The sequence below is a fragment of the Ptychodera flava genome, assembly GCF_041260155.1.
Source record: "Ptychodera flava strain L36383 chromosome 23 unlocalized genomic scaffold, AS_Pfla_20210202 Scaffold_23__1_contigs__length_28996876_pilon, whole genome shotgun sequence".
In the NCBI taxonomy this organism is placed as follows: Eukaryota; Metazoa; Hemichordata; class Enteropneusta; family Ptychoderidae; genus Ptychodera; species Ptychodera flava.
Genome location: NW_027248277.1, coordinates 1,079,444 through 1,094,965, shown reverse-complemented (window position 1 = coordinate 1,094,965; position 15,522 = coordinate 1,079,444). Strand labels below are relative to the sequence as shown.

The 15,522-nt window shown below is 38.8% G+C and overlaps 1 protein-coding gene across 1 annotated transcript in view; it reads left to right on the top strand.

The window, feature by feature from the left end:
- Positions 1–5,160: 5,160 nt before the first annotated feature.
- Positions 5,161–15,522, top strand: part of LOC139124272 (uncharacterized) — a 118,068-nt gene continuing 107,706 nt past the window's right edge. The window contains exon 1 of the mRNA XM_070690414.1: positions 5,161–5,238. The gene's annotated coding sequence lies outside the window, so the exon portion shown is untranslated. The remainder of the gene's footprint in view (positions 5,239–15,522) is intronic.

Sequence of the window (15,522 nt, the reverse complement as noted above, 5' to 3'; positions counted from 1 at the left end):
GCAAAGGCACCAGCCAGAATAGAGCGTTGGATTCTCAAGTTGCAACAGTACAACGTAAAGGTTATATACCACCCTGGTAAATTCAATCCCGCAGACTACATGTCTCGCCATCCGCTATCATATACCAGAACCAGCAGTACAGAGGAACGGGTTGCGGAAGAGCACATCAATGTTGTAGTACAGCACGCTACACCTAAAACCATACAGCTAGAAGACGTACAAGAAGCAACAAAGTGTGATCGTGTTCTACAGTCGTGCATACAAGCCATACAGACTGGTAATTGGCACAAAGTAAAGTTACAAAGCATGAGCACTAAAGAAAGAAATGCTTTACACAGTCTCTACTTGGTAAGAGATGAGCTCAGTGCGTTACCATCACGTGATCTAATACTTCGGGAAAGACGTATTATTATCCCTGAGTCACTACAGCAACAAATCATTGATATTGCACATGAGGGACACCAAGGCATCGTGAAAACAAAACAGCTCCTTAGAGAGAAAGTTTGGTTCCCTGGAATTGACAACTTGGTACAGAAAACAATTGATATGTGTATTCCTTGTCAGGCAACCACCGTGGAAAACAAGCAAGAACCACTACAAATGTCAGAATTACCAACTGGTCCATGGGAGGAGGTCAGTATCGACTTCAGTGACCTGCCAAATGGTAAATATCTTCTTGTGATAACAGACGACTACAGTCGATATCCTGTTGTTGAAATCATCCACTCCGAATCAGCAGCAACAGTAATGCCTAAAGTGGACAGTGTATTCGCACTATTTGGAATACCTAGAATTGTCCGTTCTGATAATGGTCCACCATTCTCAGGTATGGAGTTCGCAGCTATTGCCAAAGACTTAGGCTTCAAGCATCGCAAAATAACACCCAGGTGGCCTCGCGCTAACGGGGAAGTAGAAAGATTAAGAAAATCTATCGTACAAAACACGTCGAAGGAAGAGCATGGCGTCAGCAGCTTTATCGTTTTCTACGCAACTATAGGGCAACGCCGCATTCCACAACAGGTGTACCACCAGCTACATTACTATTTGGTAGACCAATGAGAACAAGACTACCAGAATATACTACACAGCAGAAGGATGATAGAAATCTACGCCTTCGTGATAAAGAAAGAAAAGCAAGTATGAAGTGCTACGCAGATAACCGTGAAAACATCCAGAAGAATCAAGTTAAAGTGGGTGACACTGTCCTAGTCAAGCGAGATGTACACGTTAAGAAAGAGGTAACTCCATACTTAACACAACCATACCGTGTAATGGATACCAAAAGCTCCATGGTAACCGCCTCGAAAGGAGACCATACAATAACGCGAAACTCATCTCAGTTTAAGATCCTAAAAGGAGAGCATAAGGTCAAAGCAGATGACACTGATCAAGTAGGAATCGCTGAAGACTTGGAACTTGGTGATGTAGACACATCTTCATCGTCACCTGATTCATTTATGAGTACTCAACTCAGCAGCCGTCCACAACGTCATCGCAGACCACCCTCCTATCTGAAGGATTATGTGAGATATGTACAGGTAGATGCTGAGGATCTACCTAAGGGGTGAAATGCTAGTAACCTCTCCCCACCCCCATAGTGTTCATAGACAAGTTGTGTTTATGGCTCTTAATTTTTTGTGTATTGATAACATATCAATGAGCCATCATTTGAACACTTGCAGTTGAACACTTGTTTAAGACAGACACGTTTGGTTGATAGTTTATTCTTTATTCAAGATGTTTGTGTTTGAAATTGGCATTCCGGACATATGGCACCAGAGACAGTTTTAAATGAACAGTGACATGCTCTATCTATTTTCGTGGGAAGGGATGTAGTGTCCAAGTATGATCTAGCCTTATACTTTATGTGATTGTTATATGTATGATGTAATGCTACATACGGGTCATTAGAATAAAGTGTGATATCGAGGCTGAGGTTTTTTACCACGAGGCCATAAGACATGCCGTACTTACTGTCTGAGTAGTCAGTCATTTCTCTATCTACCAACCCACTATTCTATACCAAGGACTGTAGATGATCTTCATGCAAATACAAGCTCCCATGAAACTTGAGTGACTTGACTCTTGACTTTAGGTTGTTTTGTGGCAAAGTTCTACGCGTTCCCCCCTGTGTCTTGAGGCAGTTGACCGTAGTTTATATTTTCTTTATTTATTTTTCTTTCAGGGTTGCGGACTTGTTATGTAGAGAAACAAGTGGCACGCCACTATGTGTTGTTGCATTGTTATGTCGCCCTCTGGCGTCGGCTCTTTACTATTTACTTAGTTGTTATGCGCATGCGTCTCTCTCTCTGTCTCCACATCGCCATGTTGTTGTTGTGTTAGTCTTACACCAGTCGTAATAAAGTTCGACGTTTATCTCCGACATCCTGTGTCTGGTTGTGGTCTTGACCTGATGGTTAAACAGCGATTGTCTCCCCACTGGCGGTGGATGAATGTAGACTAGAGTGAGAAACACTTGTGGAAATTCTCTTGGCATGTAGGGCCGGAGTGAGATCGATAACAGCTTAATGTCAGGTGTACAACATTCCTCACGTACAACAATTGTTTTACACCATCTCTCGTTTACATAAAAACACACTCCACCTCCACGATCTTTACCCGTTATCTGTTGATCCCTGTCCAAATGAATCGGTGTACCAAAGCCGTCAATGGCCACGTCCTTACTCTTGACATCACCATCCAGCCAGGTCTCCGTAAAAGCGAGAACACATGCATTTCGATATTCATTCATGTACTTGACGTTTGCTTGAAGTTCGTCAGATTTCGAGCGAAGTGACCGGACATTAGCAAGAAGTAATGTCGGCAATGGCAAACGCCTTTGAAATCTCTTTCCTTTCATTTTCTGTCTAATCCCTCCTTTCTTACCCTTTTTCCTTCGTTTGCCTTTCCCTGAGATGTATCTGTCGTTACTTTTCGACTGTGATGACGTACGAAGGAGTTCAAGCGGAATACTGTTCTGCATATACGTAGGCACCTGGGCGAATTCACGAAGGCTCAGCAAATACTCACGAGTGTAGACAAAGGAAGACCTGTCATGGGCACGTCCATCCTGAATATTCACACCTCCAATGCGTTGAATTTGTTCCAACAGAAGCGCCAAAATGAAACCAAATAGGTTGCAATCCATTCTGCAAACACTCCCGACGTAGCACGGCCAAAACTACCTAGAAAAGAAGTTAACGACTTTTTCCAGTAAAACTATACATGCTTAGAAAGGCCCTTTTCAAAGCTTTCAATCAATATAACATTTATATGGTTTCATAATTCATGGTTCGAGGCAGAAATATTACCCCTACCCTATATATTATAATTTTGTTTTTAAATATCACTTAAAATCGACACAAACTGAAAGGTTTAAGCTGTGTAACTTTCAAATATGCGATTTTTCCCCATAAAACTATATATTTTTAGAAAGGCCTGATTCAGCACTTTCAAAAAATGTAACATTTTAATGGTTTCATCATTCATAATTTGAAACAGAAAGCGAAACATTACCCCTACCCCCTATATTCACATGGATATGTTGCATACCACGTATTAAGACAACAAGATCATGCACCAATTAAATCTCAAGACATATACTTTTAATGTTTTTTTTTTGTTTATTGCACTAAGTCCTGTTAAAATATATAAATACCTTATGAAAAATTATTTTGAGGAACGGGAACTTAATTATTTGGTTTGAAATTTAGCAAATTTTACGATTTACGGTCAATGGTCGATATAAAGTCTAATCGACGTTCGAATATTAATTACCCCCATACGTTATATACAAATGAAACAGGCCATAATCTGAGCTTTCTAAAAATGTAACATTTATAGTATTTTATTGTTACTGTTTCTGTCGAGCGGTAAATATGTGACCCCTACCCCATTGTTGAAATCCAAGATGGCGGCCAAGATGGCTTGCAAGATGGCGCCAAATGAACCCCATGGGACACTATTTGATTTTGGAACATCAAATGTTATTAACTATAGACCCTATGGATTACAAAAATATAGGTTAAACATATATCCATGGGGTGCATGGGAACCCTACTTTCCGACTAGACTATTAGGCGAGGCACAAATAATGGCTCTGTTTCTTTCTCAGGAAGTGAGACTTCGAAGTCATATTGGTTTTTTCCTTAACCTATATTAACTTGTGTCTAAGTCCCATCTTCTTTTGACCTTGGGAATCCCAATGCTATGTGGTATTAAATGGTATTTGTATTATGTTATAGAAATGAAAAATCCCAGTGATTTTAGGTTCTGTTTAAATACTTAGCATTTCATACAACTACACTTCCACCCCTTCACTATGCTTGACGTTTAGTTAATTTCATTTGAGGTAAGATTGTAATTGACTACGTCATTGCATGGCCAGCTGAGGACGTTCTGTTCTCTGTTGGAAGTCTACAGAGGCAGTAACTGTGTGCCTAGAAGAGGACACCTGCTTTCTATAGTGCACATTAATGACTCTCTAGATGAGAGGAAGATTCTTATGTAGTGTCCTCTTTCAGTAAAGAATCATCAGTTTATTATTGTATTAAATGGTAAGTATTATTTACAGAAACTAGAACCATGAGGGGATTTTTCATTTCTTTTTAACAAATGCAAAGCATTGTGATTATTATTTTGGGCAATGCACACGTTTTCAATGCAAAACAGGTGCATCTGTCTCTAAAACTACAATTGAGAGTATATGCAATATAAATTTTGGTAATAATTGAAGTTTAAAAGAGTTACTTCAAAAAAATATTTTAGAGAAACCAAGCTAATCATAAAATGTACATCACTGGGCAAAATGCTTGATATACAACAATATATACACATATACTGATTCTGTACATGTGTCAAATACGTTTAGTATACACGTATGTATACTAATAAAATGCAAAACTACAGTGTACACTTGGTGTGCAAAGATCTGCATTACGTATACTCATGATCTGCATAGATATACGCTACGCATATCAACGTATTGGAATGTTCCATATACAAAGATATACGTTACGTATGCAATTAATATTGTGTTCCATATACGTCAATATACGTAAATATACTGAACGTATATCAAGCATTTTGTCTTGTGCATGTTTATATACATTTTTTATAATTGATAAATTCGGAATATGTAATAACACATTTTCTTTCTTTCAGGGATCGTTAACATGATGTTCAAGATATTGCTTGTCCTAATATGGACTGGAATTTCGCAATGGCAACAAGTGACAGGTAATGGCATTTGCTCACCATGCTTTGTTTTTCACATTTGTCATACTTTAACATAATCATCAGAAATAAATGTTGTCAACCATTGAAAAATTGATATGGCTGACAGATAGGGAAACAAAAATTTTAGCTCTGTCTGCGATGCAGAACATATGTAATAGGTGGATATGTGGCGCCGTCTAACTTCCATCATCGATGGTTAGGGATGGGTAGGTTAATCGTGACTGTCCGTCATCTGTCATCCTTCATAAACTGTGCTATTAGCATAGCAGTGATTTTTTGGTAAATTGTCTTGTTTTGGTATAACATTGTTTCAGATTCTAATGGTCATACTGCTTTCATATTTGTTCTGCAATTTGTCTAGGATATCCCTGTTGAAAGCTATGAAAACGAGAAACATTTGTATATTTGCATATTTTTGAGAATAATTTGTCATTGTTAGCGGGTTCTATTTAATAAAGTGCACGTCAAAAAGCAACGATATTTGTGGGATGACCTTATTCTATTTTGTTCAAATAAGATGAAGTTTGCATATGCAATTTATGGCCTACTTTTCCTATTTTTAGCCACATTTTGTTCATATATTACCGTTAGATTGCTTTAAAATTTGTTTTGTAGTTTCTAATTGATTGATCATAATTAAGCAGCATAAAACTTGTATATTTTTCGCCTGTTGAACCTTTTGAGAATCTATTTTTATTTTTCTCAATTTTATTTCAAAACATGGTTGTTCTGAGAATGTCGTTCGAATAGCAATGTAATATGCTCGCTTAGATTTTGGCCAAAATTAGTTGTTTTATCTTATTTTCAAAACAATGCAAGGTTGTAAATGTTCAAATGTCCGATTTTCCAATTAATAGGAACAAAAGTTGTACTGCATTCTGTTATTTGTCCGAGCGCACAAAATATGATCAACAAAATTATGCAGGGGGTGCAGCATCTGGTTGTGGCAGGAATCTTCAATTTTACAATTCTGGTTATCCAACATGTTTGATTGCAACATCAATCATCATCTACAATGTCACAACACCAAATTGTATCTGCATAACATTAAAAATATAACAGCGAGTCTATATTGTCTGCCAAGCCACATATTTCATTCAAAGTTTGTTCTTTAAAACAACCAGTTCCATTCCTCTAATTTTTGGAGTTCAAGTTTGTGGGAGATGTATTTGATCATATTTATTTAAACTGCGATGAAATATTTTTACCAAGCAGTTATTAGATAGCTTTGACATTTTATATAGGTTTATAAGAGAGTATGAAAATTTGATGTATAATATTATGGTGAAACATTATTTTTTTTATTTTGGGGGCAATTTTTGCCATTTGTGATTAAGAAATGTATTTTTCAAAACACATACTCACCTGAGAGTTTTGATATACGGTATGCAGGTATTTAAGGGCTATCTCAATGTGATACATTTAAATTATAATTAAATCTACAATTTTGTATTTTAAGGCAATTTTTGCAATTTTTTTCGGTGTCTAAGAAAATACTTTCTTACGATACAGTTTAGTTTTTTTGGCAACATTTTCTTAGGGTGATCTTAGGGAGCCACTATTACTTGTGGATTGGGGGAGGATGGGAGGAATTTTATCGGAAACTCCGAAACTTCGAGTACGCGCCGGCCATCCCTGATGAATTTAAATACCCCTAACTCAGAAATTCTGACTGCCCCCAGTCAGAAATTTAATTACCAATATATTTGCATAATTTACAAAAATACAGTAATAGTAAAGACTTTTCAAATCCTGATGTACCCTGCTAGATTATCATCGGTTATCCCATGACAGTTGAAAAGGTGGGGCAAGAAAACGAAATTCAAATTATCGCAAGAGGCTGAGGAGAAAAGTGTCTGAAGGGAGTGTCCCCTTGCCTGTGTGAAAATATGTGAAATTGATATGTGCAATTGTCACACCTGATAGTTGACAATAAATTCTTTAAGTTGTGCCAGGCATGACTTTAAGAAAATATATTATCAAACGGCATGAAAGTCTGTGCCTAAACTCACAATTAAAATGTTCCTCACTACGTCACTCTTAACCAGGTCGCGATAGTTCGCTCAGATAGGTGGTATTTACTTCTAAATGTACAACAGAAAGCTATCTCACAATTATATCAGTTGGCATAACAGTTCCGCCAACAACAATATTTATTACTAAAGAATAAATCAACAACAACAGCGAGTATTCGCAGATACCCCTGTATTGTACAATGATTGACAACTCGCTAACAACTATAGCAAAGACTGACAGTAATACACCAAAGAAATTGTTTCTATGATGTTACAGTTAGCTAGAACAAAACTGAAAATATTAGCTATGTGCTAGTAAGCCTTAACGTCTCCAAACTGGCTGTACTCACAACACATAGAAATACACCGGTTCTCTGTTCATATGGTATGCACTCAAAACAAACTCAGCAGTCTAATAGTGACAACTCTATTCTTGGTCACTATGACAACAAAAGGTCGCTACCTCGAAGTAGAAAAACAATGTGGTTAATTTAAGATTGTACAGAAAATAATAGTAGCCTGCAGCAGTGAGGCTTAGCTCAAAAATGATATTTGAACAATGCAACAGTTGGGTAAAATTCGGTAAACACTAAACGTCAATCTGAAACTAGTCGTAGTTCTACTAAACTAATACAACAGTATTTTAGTGTCAGACAACTTGTACAAACACTCATGCTATCCTAAGCCTTATTGTAGGGAAATAACTATCGCTCACCTTTCGAACCAATTTCACCCACGATCCAAACTATAAACGTCCTTCCAAGTGGCGAAGAATCACTCATACAAAATCGACTTATACTTGTGTGTGTGAGATTATTAAAGCACGATTTCGATGCAGCCGAAAGTTCAGATTCGTAAGTAAAGTTTACACGGTTCGAAGGACGAGGACAGGATGCCTGTTATCGATTATCGTACAAGGGTGTCTAACTACTAAACCTGAGAGCTACTGTTTCTGACGTCCAGTCCGGTAGTGCGGCATTGCGTTGAAGTGCTCTGAAGTTCCATACAGGACGGTGAGTTCCGGCCTGTCCTTTCACTCGTAGCTACGTCACTTACCCACAAGTGGTCGGGGCTTGATGGATCGTTCTGTCAGAAATTGTCTCTCTTACCACATATGAATGCTCTCTAAATGTCCTTGAGTCTCACCCACACTAAAGGGTTTGATATTGAGTCGGTTCGGACGTTTACAACGTCTGAACGGAAAGTTCAAAAATCGACTGCACTCAAGTCGCGTGCGGCCATGCTGCCCCGTGCGCTGCCGTCGTTTAGCTTCTTCTCCTACGTCACCAGACATGTGACATGTACGTCATAGCCCGCCAATCACTGGCGCTTAGCGGCTCAAACTCTTGAGGCTAGTGTTCCGTTCGCTGGCTACCGCACAAGACCAGCAAAAGGTTCTTGAATTCATTATTTCAATCCAAACGTACGAAGATTTATAGAGTATATATCACCAACAATATAACATCGCGCAACCTCCGAACAGTCTGATCATTATTGTGTAAATGTACTGAGTGCACAAAACACATTCACTCAATCATACGTGTAGAAATTGTCTGACAACTTATGGAAGTTACTTTTTCTCTATTGATAATAAAAATGAGTGAAATCACACATGTGATACCCTCCCTCCCCAAAGCATGTCATCCCTTATCCTCCAATTCTACCATCGGTCGATAATCGGCCGATTGGGAGTGTAAGGGGAGGCACGCCAACAGCCCTCCCTGGAACTGCCCCTACTTTGAAATATGTACAACACAACTCCTTACAGTGGCTTTGACTACGGTAGCTAAACTTTATCTTAATACTGACCTATTACATTGCGGTGTAATAAGGATGCGTTTGCTCTTCCTTGGCAATCTGGAAGTCCCACCTACAAGGAACGACCCTAGTTTATAAGGTATACCAGGTAAGCCCCCTCAGGGCTTGAGGTGTACATACATGCAGTAGAACAGTTATATAATACGAATGTTAACAGATATGACCAAGGTCATCCAAGAACAATCCAGGTGGGCACTGATGGGGTGACTCTACAACACTACACTGGTAACCCTGCAAGCAAAAGAGATTGAACCCATATAGGTAATGAATGCCTGGCTCCTCTGCTGCTGCACAGTCAGTGCTGACTGTGCCTAAAACAAATACTGTAAGAAATTCTGTTAACACAAAAGAATAAAAACAAAACATAGACTTTGGCAAACATGCAGGCTGGCGACTTGACAGGTTGCCGCCGTCTTCCTATTTGTGCTGCGGATATTTGCTTGACCAATGTCCAACAAGCCTCCACATCCACACCCGTACCAACACATCTCTGGTACTCTGTCGCCGACTTGTGCAATGGCCAACTATCTCTCCACCACATGTCACACTGTCCCCCAACTTGCTAAGCCATATGAGAAGGATAAATGTCAACTCAAAATCTTGCAATTACGCTGAACGATAGCGTGTTAGGGAACAACGCAGCAGGGCGAGAATTCCACCTAACACACCTGCTGGCAGGACCTTTGAAATACTCAATGAAACGGGCTCCTCTTTACATAATAGCTACATGGCACACACACCTGTAAATGAATCGGTAAGTGGAAGCGGTCAATGCATAATTTTAAAATTTGTCTGTCTGTTGCTCATGTCTGGCCTGGTTGGCCTTGATAGCGAAGCATGAAGTCTCTCCTGTAGCAGGTGTGAAATTGGGCGATCTGGACCGGTCTAGTCGTGTAGGTGTACTCTCTGCAATACGAGCTCCTCCTGCCGCATCACCACTTACTCCATAATCAGCATCCCTCCTCCGCACACCTGTACTGTTCTCGATGCTTCCAATCACGCTGTTCAACTTCTCGTTGTCGATACCTCTCTTCTACTCCTTTCTGACATTGGGCAATTTTCTCATTCTCTTCTGCTCGCATGGCTATCTTCCAAGCCTCTCTTGCTTGTCTTTTATCTGACAACCATTGCTCGTTTGCTTGGTTTAACCATTCACTCTCTTCAGCTCTCCTACCGAGTGCTGTGTCTGCTGATGGGACGGACGACAATCCTGGCAAGCGCCTCACTCCCTGGCCAGTCATGCCCAATGAGCGAGGGGTCGTTTCATCCGATGCCATTCTAGTCCTCATGCAAATCACAGTGGCGAATACAAGCCAGAGATACCCCTGTATGGTACAATGATTGACACTCGCTAACAACTATAGCAAAGACCGACAGTAATACACCAAAGAAATTGTTTCTATGATGTTACAGTTAGCTAGAACAAAACTGAAAATATTGGCTATGTGCTAGTAAGCCTTAACGTCTCCAAACTGACTGTATACTCACAAAATGTAGAAATACACCGGTTCTTTGTTCATATGGTGTGCACTCAAAACAAACTCAGCAGTCTAATAGTGACAACTCTATTCTTGGTCACAATGACAACAAAAGGTCGCTACCTCAAAGTAGGAAAACACTAGTAAATTTACAAGTGTACAGAAAATAACAGTAGCTTGTAAAAGCAAGGCTTGGCTCAAAACTGATATTTAAACAATACAACAGTTCAGTAAAATTCGGTAAGCACTAAACGTCAATCTGAAATTAGTTGTAATTCTACCAAAATAATACAACAGCATTTCAGTGTTAGACAACTTGTACAAACACTCATGCTATTCTAAGCCTTATTGTAGGGAAATAACTATCGCACACTTTTCGAACCAATATCACCCACGATCCAAACTATAAACGTCCTTCCAAGCAGCGAAGAATCACTCATACAAATTGACTTACACTCGTGTGTGTGAGATTATTAAAGCACGATTTCGATTCAGCCGGAAGTTCAGATTCGTAAGTAAAGTTTACACGGTTCGAAGGACGAGGACAGGATGCCTGTTATCGATTATCCTACAAGGGTGTCTAACTACTAAACCTGAGAGCTACTGTTCCTGACGTCCGGTCCGGTAGTGTGGCGTAGCGTTGAAGGTGCACTGAAGTTCCATACAGGACTGCGAGTTCCCATTGGCGCCCAAGCTTCCGGCCTGTCCTTTCACTCGTAGCTACATCACTCGCCCACACGTGGTCGGGACTTGATGGATCGTTCTGTCAGAAATTGTGTCTCTTACCACATATTAATTCTCTCTAAAATGCTGCCGCAAAGCTGTTGTAGACCGCCGACCTGCGTTGCATGTGAGAAGGTTGCCACACATGGAATTACAGGGGATACTTCTACTTGTTATTGCGAAGGGTGCTCGTTGTTTTGTTATAAAAATGTTACACAAGCTTGACGAGAGTTGAAGGGTTACTCCCTAGAGCAATAAAGTACAGCTAAAAAAGGCAATGGACTTATGGGCCTTAGGAAAAAATTTATTTGTAGTGGCTCAATATTGATAGGGGCACGGGTAAGAAGAGGAAGGCGTGAAACATTTCTTTTCAAATCAGTTGATGGACAGCGTTCAATCATTTTCTGGGTTGCTCGCGAAGTAGCAGCGACTGTTCCAGAGGATTGATGTATGGATGATATCACTTTCCAATCCAGAGATTCAGTGGGGACTGGGTTTCTTCCCGTACGACTATTTAGACTCTCCCCAATGATTGGAAGAAGATTGCCTGAGAGAGAGAGAGAGAGAGAGAGAGAGAGAGAGAGAGAGAGAGAGAGAGAGAGAGGAGAGAGAGAGAGAGAGAGATTTTATAGCGAAACAACTGAAGAAGAGATCTTTGAGACTGATTATAAACATGCACTGGATGTATGGAATGAAGTTAAATGAAAGACTCTGAAGGTCTATATGGACTTCTATTGTGATGAAGGTCTATATGGAATTCTATTGTGAAAAACGATGTCCTCCTCGCCAATATATTTGAAAATTTCAGAGACACATATTTATGAGCATATAAGCTAGACCTGTCACATTATATGTCAATGCCAGTTCTGATATTGGATGCCATGTTGGTTTTCATGGGCAATATGTTGAAACTTATTCTGGATTAGGAGCAGATGACTTTATGACATTTTTCAGAGGGGAATTCGAGATGGTATAAATCACTGCAATATTCATTACTTACAACAAATCATCCGAAAGTGGCGGCCCGCCGACCCGGAGCTACAGCAGGGCAGTCGCAGATGCATCCAGCTACTGAAGTATCTTATGCAAACGATCTCTATGGATTTGCAATGAACCAGTCAATGCCAGTAGGGGAACTTATTGGTTGGCGAGGGAAGAAACAGAGACAGCACTAGAGGAAGAAAGTGCAATCGCAAGACGTTTCCAAACCCCTAAAAGTAGACCTAGAATACCTAGAAAAGTTACATGAAGAAAATGGTGACAACCTCTCACACTGCATCACTATATTACTATGAATTTCCACGCCATGGTTCTAGACTAATCACGAGTGTTATCGACAGAGAGAATTATGTCTTACATTACAGGTAAATTGAATTCTATCTAAGAATGGGAATGAAACTGAAAAAGATTCACAGGGTACTTGCTTTCAAAGAAGCAACATGTCTCGCTGAATATATCGACTTTAACACTAAAATGAGAACAAAGGGAAATACAGACTTTGAAAAGACTTTCTATAAACTTATGAATAATTCAATGTTTGGCAAGACAATAGAAGATGTTATGATGTACAGAGACTTTAAATTTGTCACGTCGTGATAAAATCCTGAAGTACAATCCAAAGATGAAACATGCATATAACTATCTTAACTAGGGAAGAGGATGGTGATTTCCCAGACAGTGCTTCATGTATGAAACACATTACAATTACTTTCAAAATAAATTCCCGGGTATAATGTTAGCCTACATAGACACCGATTTTTTCATTTACAGTGTACCTCTCCCCTCCCCTGACACAACTTTCAATGATATAGTTCGAGAAGATGTAGAACAGAATGGAAAGGAGTCGATATATGATGCAAGTGGGATGAGCTCCGCTATAGATGTCGATTTCCAAAAGATAAACAAAAAGGTGATAGGTAAATTTAAAGATGAATTGAATGGGGAACGTATTTCCGAATTCGTCAGCATTCGTTCGAAAGTGTATACTTTTCGTAACTCATCTTCTATCACGAAAAAATAGGGGAATAAAAAATGTTTGAGTTCGTAAACATCTTAATTTTGAAAATTATAAGGATCTTTTGGAAAATAACAGGAACCCGAACAGACACATTTCGTTCAGTTTGCACGAAGAGTCGATGAGATCAGAAGTGAAAGGCGCAGTAAAATAATGATGACACCCAATGATGCCAACGTGTACAATTATATGATCCAGTCACATCCAAATGGCTGGCATAAACTAGACCAATCGGGTGGGATCTGGCTGACTAAAATAGTATAGACTTTAGTCTACTCTTCTCAACAGAAACCATTGCATTGCTGATAACATAAACCTGAGCAAATATTTTGTCATTATGGGCGGCGGTGCTACCCTCAACTGATGTATCTCCTTTTTTGAATTTCAAGTTAATCCATTTCCAAGAAATTCAATATCTTTAAAGCAACTTAGATCAATAAATAGACGAAGTTAATTTTTCCAAAAAAGTTACTTCATTAATATCAATTTCGCACCAATCCTTATCTTCTGCAAAATACCGACGTGTTTCATACCAAAAATGTCTGGTATCATCTTCTGTGCGCATATTTTATTCACGATACCCTCAATCATTACAAAAAAGATAACGAATGGATTTACAAATAGTTCACTTTGCAGTTCTGACTGATTCTGTTTTTTAGTATATACATCTCATGCTATGACGTGGTATATAAACATTTTTTTTGGTAATTGTGTCTGGTTCATTGAATGGGATTGTTCTAAAGTGCATGCACATGTTCATACACATACTCTTACCATGGTTGTAATACCCGGCTGTATCTCTCACGAGGATGTCATCCTTAATAATTTCATACTCCATCTGAATTTTTGTTAAATTGCAATCGGCTGTGCATTTTCACTGACAATTAATTGGAAGACGGGTGTCAGCATAATACCCAATTCGATATGACAACCTATCGTCGATGGATAGGTAACCCAATGGACTGTGATGAAGGTATGAGTCAGTCTAATAGCATATTTCATCTTCTAAACCCCAAAAAGTTAACCATCCTCCACGACATTAACATCAGCAATGGCTATACCACTTCTTAATTTTTTTAAGATTCTCGTTCTGAATTCAATAAAGAGTCATGTTTGTTGTCTCCTTTCTCTGTTCTTTGATCATGCTAACATTCAATAAAGTTACAATTACTCAAATCAAGAAGTATTTGTCCCTCAAATTTTAACACCGTGTGCTTTATTATATTTTTTGCAACATTTCATTACGACCAAAAGACGCCTTTTTTGTACGGTAACAGTGTCCCAAATTTTTCGCCACACATACGTTGTTGAGTGCGCATCAATTTCACCTCCCGCGTCTTGTTGAAAATGTTGCCGTATTTCTTTGCTGCACAGCTAAATATCGATGAAAGAGTAACCGTTCTATTTTCCATATATGCCTGCCCTTACAATGGTAATATTGTAGCTAGAATTTCACATAGGAATTCCAAAAATACGTAAGCGATAACAGTTATATGCAAAATAAGTAAAAACACAGTCAACGACAAAACAATCATCAACTCGTCATTTCATAAATAATATGAGGGAAACAAAAAATAAAAACACATAGTTTTAGTTACCCTTCATTAGATGTGTCATACTAAATATTATAAAAAATAACAGCGAAATGAAAAAGTTATACCAACGTTTTTTTTCAGAAGTATATTTCATGTTACGACGTGTCTGATCAGCTCGATTTCCCATAGAAAACAATGGCGTTTAATGTATTGAACAGACTGTACAATTCTCGCTCCTTCAAATTTCACAATTCTTAACCAATGATAGTAAAAAAATTGGCAAGGTGATTCTTTGATTGATATAAAAAATTGTTGTAGTTTTAGATTTTGAATTTCTCGACGAAACTTGTGTTATTTGCACTTTATTTTTCGATCGCTGAATTTTTGCTCTTGCCCTCAATAAAATGGCGATCTTGCGGCGTTTACATATGCAGAATCACGGTCTTATATTGACGCACTTTAATCGATTAGGGTCTCTTAAATTGCACAGACCAAAAATCTGTCAGGTTGTTGTAATTGTCTTCAATTTTGTTTACTAAATTTGTGTAATTGCAGCATGTAGCAGGTTTCTCTACAGTGCACCGCTGTCATATTAGCGCCCTCAGTCTACTATCATAGGAAATTCATCTGTTTGACTGCTTGGCTGCTGTTGTCTCGTTCTGCATCACGTACCCACTTTAGCCGTTTCTTTTATCTCCGAT